Consider the following 7,363-nt stretch of genomic DNA (forward strand, 5'->3'; position numbering starts at 1 on the left):
ACAATCAAATCAAATGTTATTTGTCACATACCAAATACTTACTTACGAGCCCTTAACCAACAATGCAGTTCATGAAATAGAGCTAAGAAAATATTTACTAAATATACTAAAGTAAAAAATACAATTTGTATTGCTGATGATGCTAGTAGTACCATATCTGATTCAAATCCTAAAATCCCCCCCCCCCCCGCAAAAAAAACAATCAACCTATATAAACTATTCTGCAATGATCTCAGTTACAATGGTGTAAAGTACTTAAGTAAAAATACTTGAAAGTACTACTTAAGTCGTTTTTTGAGGTATCTGTACTTTACTTTGCTATTCATATTTTTGACTACTTTTACTTTTACTTCACTACATTTCTAAAGAAAATTATGTACTTTTTACTCCATACATTTTCCCTGACACCCAAAAGTACTTGTTACATTTTTAATGTTTAGCAGGACAGGAAAATGGTCTAATTCACACACTTATCAAGAGAACATCCATGGTCATCCCACTGCCTCTGATTTCACTAAACACATGCTTAGTTTGTGAATGATGTCTGAGTGTTGGAGCGTGCCCCTGGCTATCTGTAAATAATAAAAAACAAGGAAATGATGCCATCTGGTTTGCTTAATATAAGGAATTTGAAATGATTTATACTTTTACTTTTATTACTTAAGTATATTTTAGCAATAACATTTACTTTTGATGCTTAAGTGTTTTTAAAAGCAAATACTTTTAGACTTTTACTCGAGTAGGATTTTACTGGGTGACTTTCACTTTTACTTGAGTCATTTTCTATTATTAAGGTATTGTTACTTTTACTCAAGTATGACAACTGGGTACTTTTTCCACCACTGTTCAGTTATAATGTACATATCAGAACAGCCAAACCTTCTTCACCATCATCATCATCCTCAATACCAACGAAAAAGTATAGGCCTAATAACTCCTCATACTGGCACCCCACCCCCATTCTGTCACTCTTTACACAGATGAAGTGAGATGTCTCGTGTCATTGTGTATGATAAAAATTAGTGGTTAAAGTGCATGAGACAGTGATGTGCACATCATGCTTGGTTATTGGCTAATGGCAGTTTGGAGCATTTTTTTTTGGAGTGCTGAAAGGTAGGCTGTGAGACCAGGTTGACTTTCACAATGACTCAGACAGTGCTTCTCAACTCACCTAGATCTAAGGAATTATTACATTCCTATTGAAGAACATTTGGACAACATCGATCATATCTGTTGTATGATTGATTTGACCACTTTCAATCAATGCCATTCGCCTATACTTTAACCTGTTTTACAAATAATCCTCTGTATAAACTAGTGATGCTTCCCAGTCCAGTGACTTCAACACCATTACAACAACACCACCATGGTTTTACTCACCAATAATTATTTAATCCAGATCAAGACACGCAGATGTCTCTGCAGCGCATATTGTGCTTCAGAGCCTCAATTTACTTGACAGCCAGGATAAATTGTGCTTCTCGGGCGATCACAGATTAAATGCAGCTTGGAGGACATTGACATCCTGAGGGGCAGTTGTAGTTCAGCGGCTGAGAAGGAGACAAATGAGGACCCACGTAAATTAAAACCGTAGTTAAAACGATAATCCGATTGGACTATGACGCTAAGTCAATTCGAGAACTGTATTAAAATGTAAATGTATTTTAAGAAATTAAAACCAATCATTTTGAAACAACCCCGAATTAGGCTATTGATGATATTGGCCCTAACCCTGCCTCCTGTTGCTAATTTATAGCTAAACCTAATTCCATTTGGACATTATTATCCAAACATAAATTCATGGCAATGACGAGCTCTAGGCTATACTTTTAGGAGAAAATAAAGCTTAGTAAAGGGAAATTAAAATACCTTCTATAGAAAACTTTGTGGTCGTACGTACATCCTGAAGGTGCTGGGCTAATAAAGTAGACTTGAAAATAACAAATTGAGACCCTCACACTGAATCTGCTCCCATTTAGCATCTTTATTGACAACGTTTCGATCCACAAGGATCTTCGTCAGTTCAAAATGATTTACCTTCTGACCACATTTAAATGAATCTCTGTTTGAGCTTCAAACTGTATATGGTGACATTGATGAGAACTGTAGGCCTATGCGTAATCTGTTTTTGTATAGCCTAATAGAGTGCATGAAGCAATTTCAATTGAAGTAGGCCTATGCCTATGTTTTTGACTTGGAAGTTTTCCAATGAAGGTATGGGTCTAACAGTGCTATTTCTTATTATTGCTTGTTGACGTTTCGTTGCGTTGTGATGGGAAAAAGGACAATACCTTTTTTCAGTCGAAGATTGCGCAGAATGGCACGGGTGCTGTTTCTCAAACACAGGTTTTTGAGCTGGAACAACGTTTCGAACAGTGGAGGTACATTTCTGCACCAGAGCGGGATCACCTCGCCAATGATCTCAAGCTTGCTTCCACTCAAGTCAAAATCTTGTTTCAAAACAGGAGGTATATGTGCAAGCGGAAAAGACAAGTCTCTGGAATCGGCTAGATACCCGCCTCCCAGTGGCGACCAGTCATTCAGGGCAGGTGGGGCAGCACCCGTTATGAGCCCCACATTTTTAGCAAAAAAATGATAAATAAATAAAATATATTTTTTTGGGGGGGGGGGGGGGGGGGGCTTGCCTGTTTTGCATGTTATTTTTGCATTAACACGTGTCACATTACAAACAATAAAATAATTACAAACAAGATTACAAACAATACAAGAATATATATATATCATTGAGTTAATAAAGCCGCATACAAACATGGTCTCTTTTTTGTTTTCTTGAGTAAGGCAGCTCTAAAATGCAGGTGTTTTCAGCCCAGCTCAGTGCCTTCTGTGGTGGGGCAAGCCAGCAGAAAATACGGAGCGTGGCACCATTATTGGCTCAGTGTTCTGTCGCTCATGGGGAAACTACGTCACCGCGAAATCTAAGGGGAGACTGGCTTCCTTTCCTGTTATCAGTTTCACAGTGGTCACAAGTTGTCTGCCACAGTTCCTTTTTTCTTATGGTCAAACATTCTTCATCATTATACAGAGACAGGGTAGCATTCTGTTAGTTATAGTTCTATGTTAAATGTATACATAATTTAGTCATTATTCATAAAATTCATAACAGAAAATTCATAACAAAGCGCCCTTTGGGTGCTGACACAGAGATACATTAGAAGTGTCCATCCAAGAAGGCTCAAGGCCATTGGCCACAGATAAAATGATATCAAATCATGTTATATGTACAGTAGCTTTGATTGGACTGATCATGTCAACCTCATACTTTCAAAATCTTAGCTAGCAGTCATCATTATGAATCAAGTCGACAATCTACTGATAGCGGAGCCTTGTCTGGCAGCGAAACCGTTCATTCAGCCTCATTTACTGCCTTTAAAAAAACATAGCTGATATGGCTGACTTGCTTAAACAATGTGGTTTCTACTGACAATTGAGATGTACAAACTGTGGCATAAAGGGACGACAAGTGGATAAGAGGCAATCCGTAATTCCCAAAAGTTTTGGGACACTGTAAAGTCCATGGAGAATAAGAGCACCTCCTCCCAGCTGTCCATTGCACTGAGGATAGAAAACACTGTCACCACCGATAAATCTACGATAATCGATCATTTCAATAATCATTTTCCACGGCTGGCCATGCTTTCCACCTGGCTACCCCTACCCCGGCCAACACCTCAGCACCCCCTGCAGCAACTTACCCAAACCCCCCCACTCAAATTCAAACAGCTGATGTTCTGAAAGGGTTGCAAAATCTGCATCCCTACAAATCAGCTGGGCTAGACAATCTGGACCCTCTTTCTAAAATTATCCACCGAAATTGTTGCAACTCCTATTACTAGCATATTCAACCTCTCTTTCGTATCGTCTGATATCCCCAAAGATTGGAAAGCTGCCGCGGTCATCCCCCTCTTCAGAGGGGGAGACACCTTAGAATCAAACTGTTATAGACCTATGTCTATCCTGCCCTGCCTTTCTAAAATCTTCGAAAGCCAAGGTAATAAACAGATCACCGATCATTTCGAATCCCACCGTACCTTCTCCACTATGCAATCTGGTTTCTGAGCTGGTCATGGGTGCACCTCAGCCATGCTCAAGGTGCTAAACTATATCATCGATAACAGACAGTACTGTGTAGCTGTCTTCATCGACCTGGCCAAGGCTTTCGACTCTGTCAATCACCGCATTTTTATCAGCAGACTCAATATCCTAGGCTTCTCAAATGACTGCCTCGCCTGGTTCACCAACTACTTCTCAGATAAAGTTAATTGTGTCAAATTGGAGGGCCTGTTGTCCGGACCTCTGGCAGTCTCTACTGGGGTGCCACAGGGCTCAATTCTCGGGCCGACTCTTTTCTCTGTATATATCAATGATGTCGCTCTTGCTGCTGGTGATTCTCTGATCCACCTCTACGCAGACGACACCACTCTGTATATATCTGGCCCTTCTTTGGACACTGTGCTAACAAACCTCCAAACGAGCTTCAACGCCATACAACACTCCTTCCGTGACCTCCAACTGCTTTTAAATGCTAGTAAAACTAAGTGCAAAACTAAGCGCACCCTCCCGCCCAACTAGCATCACTACTCTGGACGGTTCTGAACTTGAATATGTGGACAACTGCAAATACCTTGGTGTCTGGTTAGACTGTAAACGATCCTTCCAGACTCACATTAAGCATCTCCAATACAAAATTAAATCTAGAATCGGCTTCCTATTTCGCAAACAAAGCCTCCTTCACTCATGCCGCCAAACATACCCTCGTAAAGCTGACTATCCTACCGATCCTTGACTTCAGTGATGTAATTTACAAAATAGCATCCAACACTCTACTCAGCAAACTGGATGTAGTCTATCACAGTGCCATCTGTTTTGTCACCAAAGCCCCATTTACTACCCACCACTGCGACCTCTATGCTCTCGTTGGTTGGCCCTCACTACATATCCGTCGCCAAACCCACTGGCTCCAGGTCATCTATAAGTCTTTGCTAGGTAAAGCCCCGCCTTATCTCAGCTCACTGGTCACCATAGCAGCACCCACCCGTAGCACACGCTCCAGCAGGTATATTGCACTGGTCATCCCCAAAGCCAACGCTTCCTTTGGCCGCCTTTCTTTCCAGTTCTCTGATGCCAATGACTGGAACGAATTGCAAAAATCTCTGAAGCTGGAGTCTTTTATCTCCCTCTTTAACTTTAAGCATCAGCTGTCAGAGCAGCTTATCGATCACTGTACCTGGACACAGCTAATCTGTAAATAGCACACCCGACTACCTCATCCCCATATTATTACTTACCCTTTGCTCTTTTGCACACCAGTATCTCTGCTAACATCATCATCTGCACATATATCACTCCAGTATTAATGCTAAGTTGTAATTATTTTCACCTCTATGGCCTATTTATTGCCTACATCACTACTCTTCTACATTTGCACACACTGTACATAGATTCTATTTGTATTTTATTTTGTGTTATTGACTGTACTTTTGTTTATGTGTAACTCTGTGTTGTTTTTGTCGCACTGCTATGCTTTATCTTGGCCAGGTTGCCGTTGTAAATGAGAACTTGTTCTCAACTAGCCTACCTGGTTAAATAAAGGTGAAATAAAATGTAAAAAATTTAATTTGAAGATAAATAATGAAGAGAAATTATAGATAAAACGTATCGGTGCTCATCGGCCATTGGACTACATTCATCGGCCATTGGACGACATTATACAACAAGTTAGAAAAAGCAAATTCAACAATGAGTGGTTTGGAAGGAAGTGAGCACAGCACAAGGTGAGTCCAAAAATGTAATGTATGCCGCTGCATAAATAATGGCATATGCCAGGGAGATATGTATACTGTAGCTAAGAAAGTCATTCTAAGTGTATGTTGTGTAGTAAGCTGTTAGTAGCCCATGTGCCTCAAGCTAAGAATTTAGTTCCTTTCCCCCTCTTTTGCCTACTGTTCTGACTTGGTTGTGTACGTGCACATGTAGCCTATAGCCTGTTTTAGAGAAATGTAATCATTGAATATTGTAAGAGCTTTAATTGTCTGCTTATATGGCCCCGTTATTTATCCTACGGTTCTGACTTGGTGTACAGGGAGAATACTGTAAGAACAGCCCATGTTCTGAATTCTGTCGCTGTACATTTCAAAAGTGCTGAACAAATAGTTACGTTGACAACGTCCATCCAGGCTCGCTCATTAATGTCTTACTCGAAATTACGGATTGCCTCTTATCCGCTCGTCTTTCCCTTATGCCATAGTTTGTACATCTGAATTGTCAGTAGACACCATATTTTTTTTAACAAGTCAGCCATATTACTATGTTTTTTTAAAAAGGCAGTAAATGAGGCTGAATGACAAGGCTTTGCTGATAGCCAGGTGTAGCAGTGGTAAGGTGTTGGGACTGCTGTTGGGACTCTGCTGTTGGGACAGCTTTATGTAGGCCCTAACAGTTTGTGGGCACCGTTTGTCACCGTTATAGTGCAATTAATGTATTGTTTAGTGTTGTGTAGTGTAGTGGCTTTGCTGGCATGCATAATTATTATAATTTTTTTGTATCATTTTGTATTTATTTTGATTTTGCCCCACCAAGATTTACATGCTAAAATCGCCACTGCTGCCTCCACCACAGGTGGCAGTCCCTGTGTTGGTTCGGGGTGGCAAACCGTGCATGGGAGGATCTCATTCAGCGTTATACAATGTGACAATTGGCTCTTTCAACCCTCTATATGGATATGGTTATAACTCATATTGCAATTATCCGAGTATGCAATCCATTCCAAGTGCCACGCAAATGTCAAACAACCATGTAGTTGACATGAACCTCATGGAAAATATAGAGGGACCTTTCCAACAAGTACACTTTCAGGCAACTTTACCGGTTATAAGAGCGTGGTGAGAAACTATTTCAAAACAACCACCGGACTCTCATCATGTTTTTGTTTGTTTACTTGGATATGTGAATACGTTTAAGTTGGGCTATGCAATGGCAAGGCACAGTGGTCTAAGTCATCGCATCTCAGTGCAAGATGCGTCACTGCAGTACCTGATTCGAATCCAGGCTGCATCACATCCGGCTGTGGTTGGGAGTCCCATAAGGCGGTGCACAATTGGCCCAGCGTCGTCCGGGTTTGGCAGGGGTAGGCCGTCATTGTAAATGAGAATTTGTTCTTAACTGACTTGCCTAGCTAAATAAAGGTTTAAAAAAATAAAAATAAGGTTAATTGTGGAAAAAAATCAACAAAGGCCTACAGGCAAATCGAAGTGTATGCCTATAGCCTACTGTACTTTAAAACATTGTTTTATTCTAACTAGGCCTATGTGTATTGGTCTACTGTAATACATTTATTGTTTACCTA

The 7,363-nt window shown here is 40.5% G+C and overlaps 1 pseudogene; it reads left to right on the top strand.

Annotated features, from left to right (window-relative positions):
- The first annotated feature begins 1,320 nt into the window (after window positions 1–1,320).
- Window positions 1,321–6,903, top strand: LOC129852851 (homeobox protein Nkx-2.5-like; annotated as a pseudogene).
- Window positions 6,904–7,363: the final 460 nt, after the last annotated feature.

Source organism: Salvelinus fontinalis, chromosome 4 (genome assembly GCF_029448725.1).
Source record: "Salvelinus fontinalis isolate EN_2023a chromosome 4, ASM2944872v1, whole genome shotgun sequence".
Classification (NCBI taxonomy): Eukaryota; Metazoa; Chordata; class Actinopteri; order Salmoniformes; family Salmonidae; genus Salvelinus; species Salvelinus fontinalis.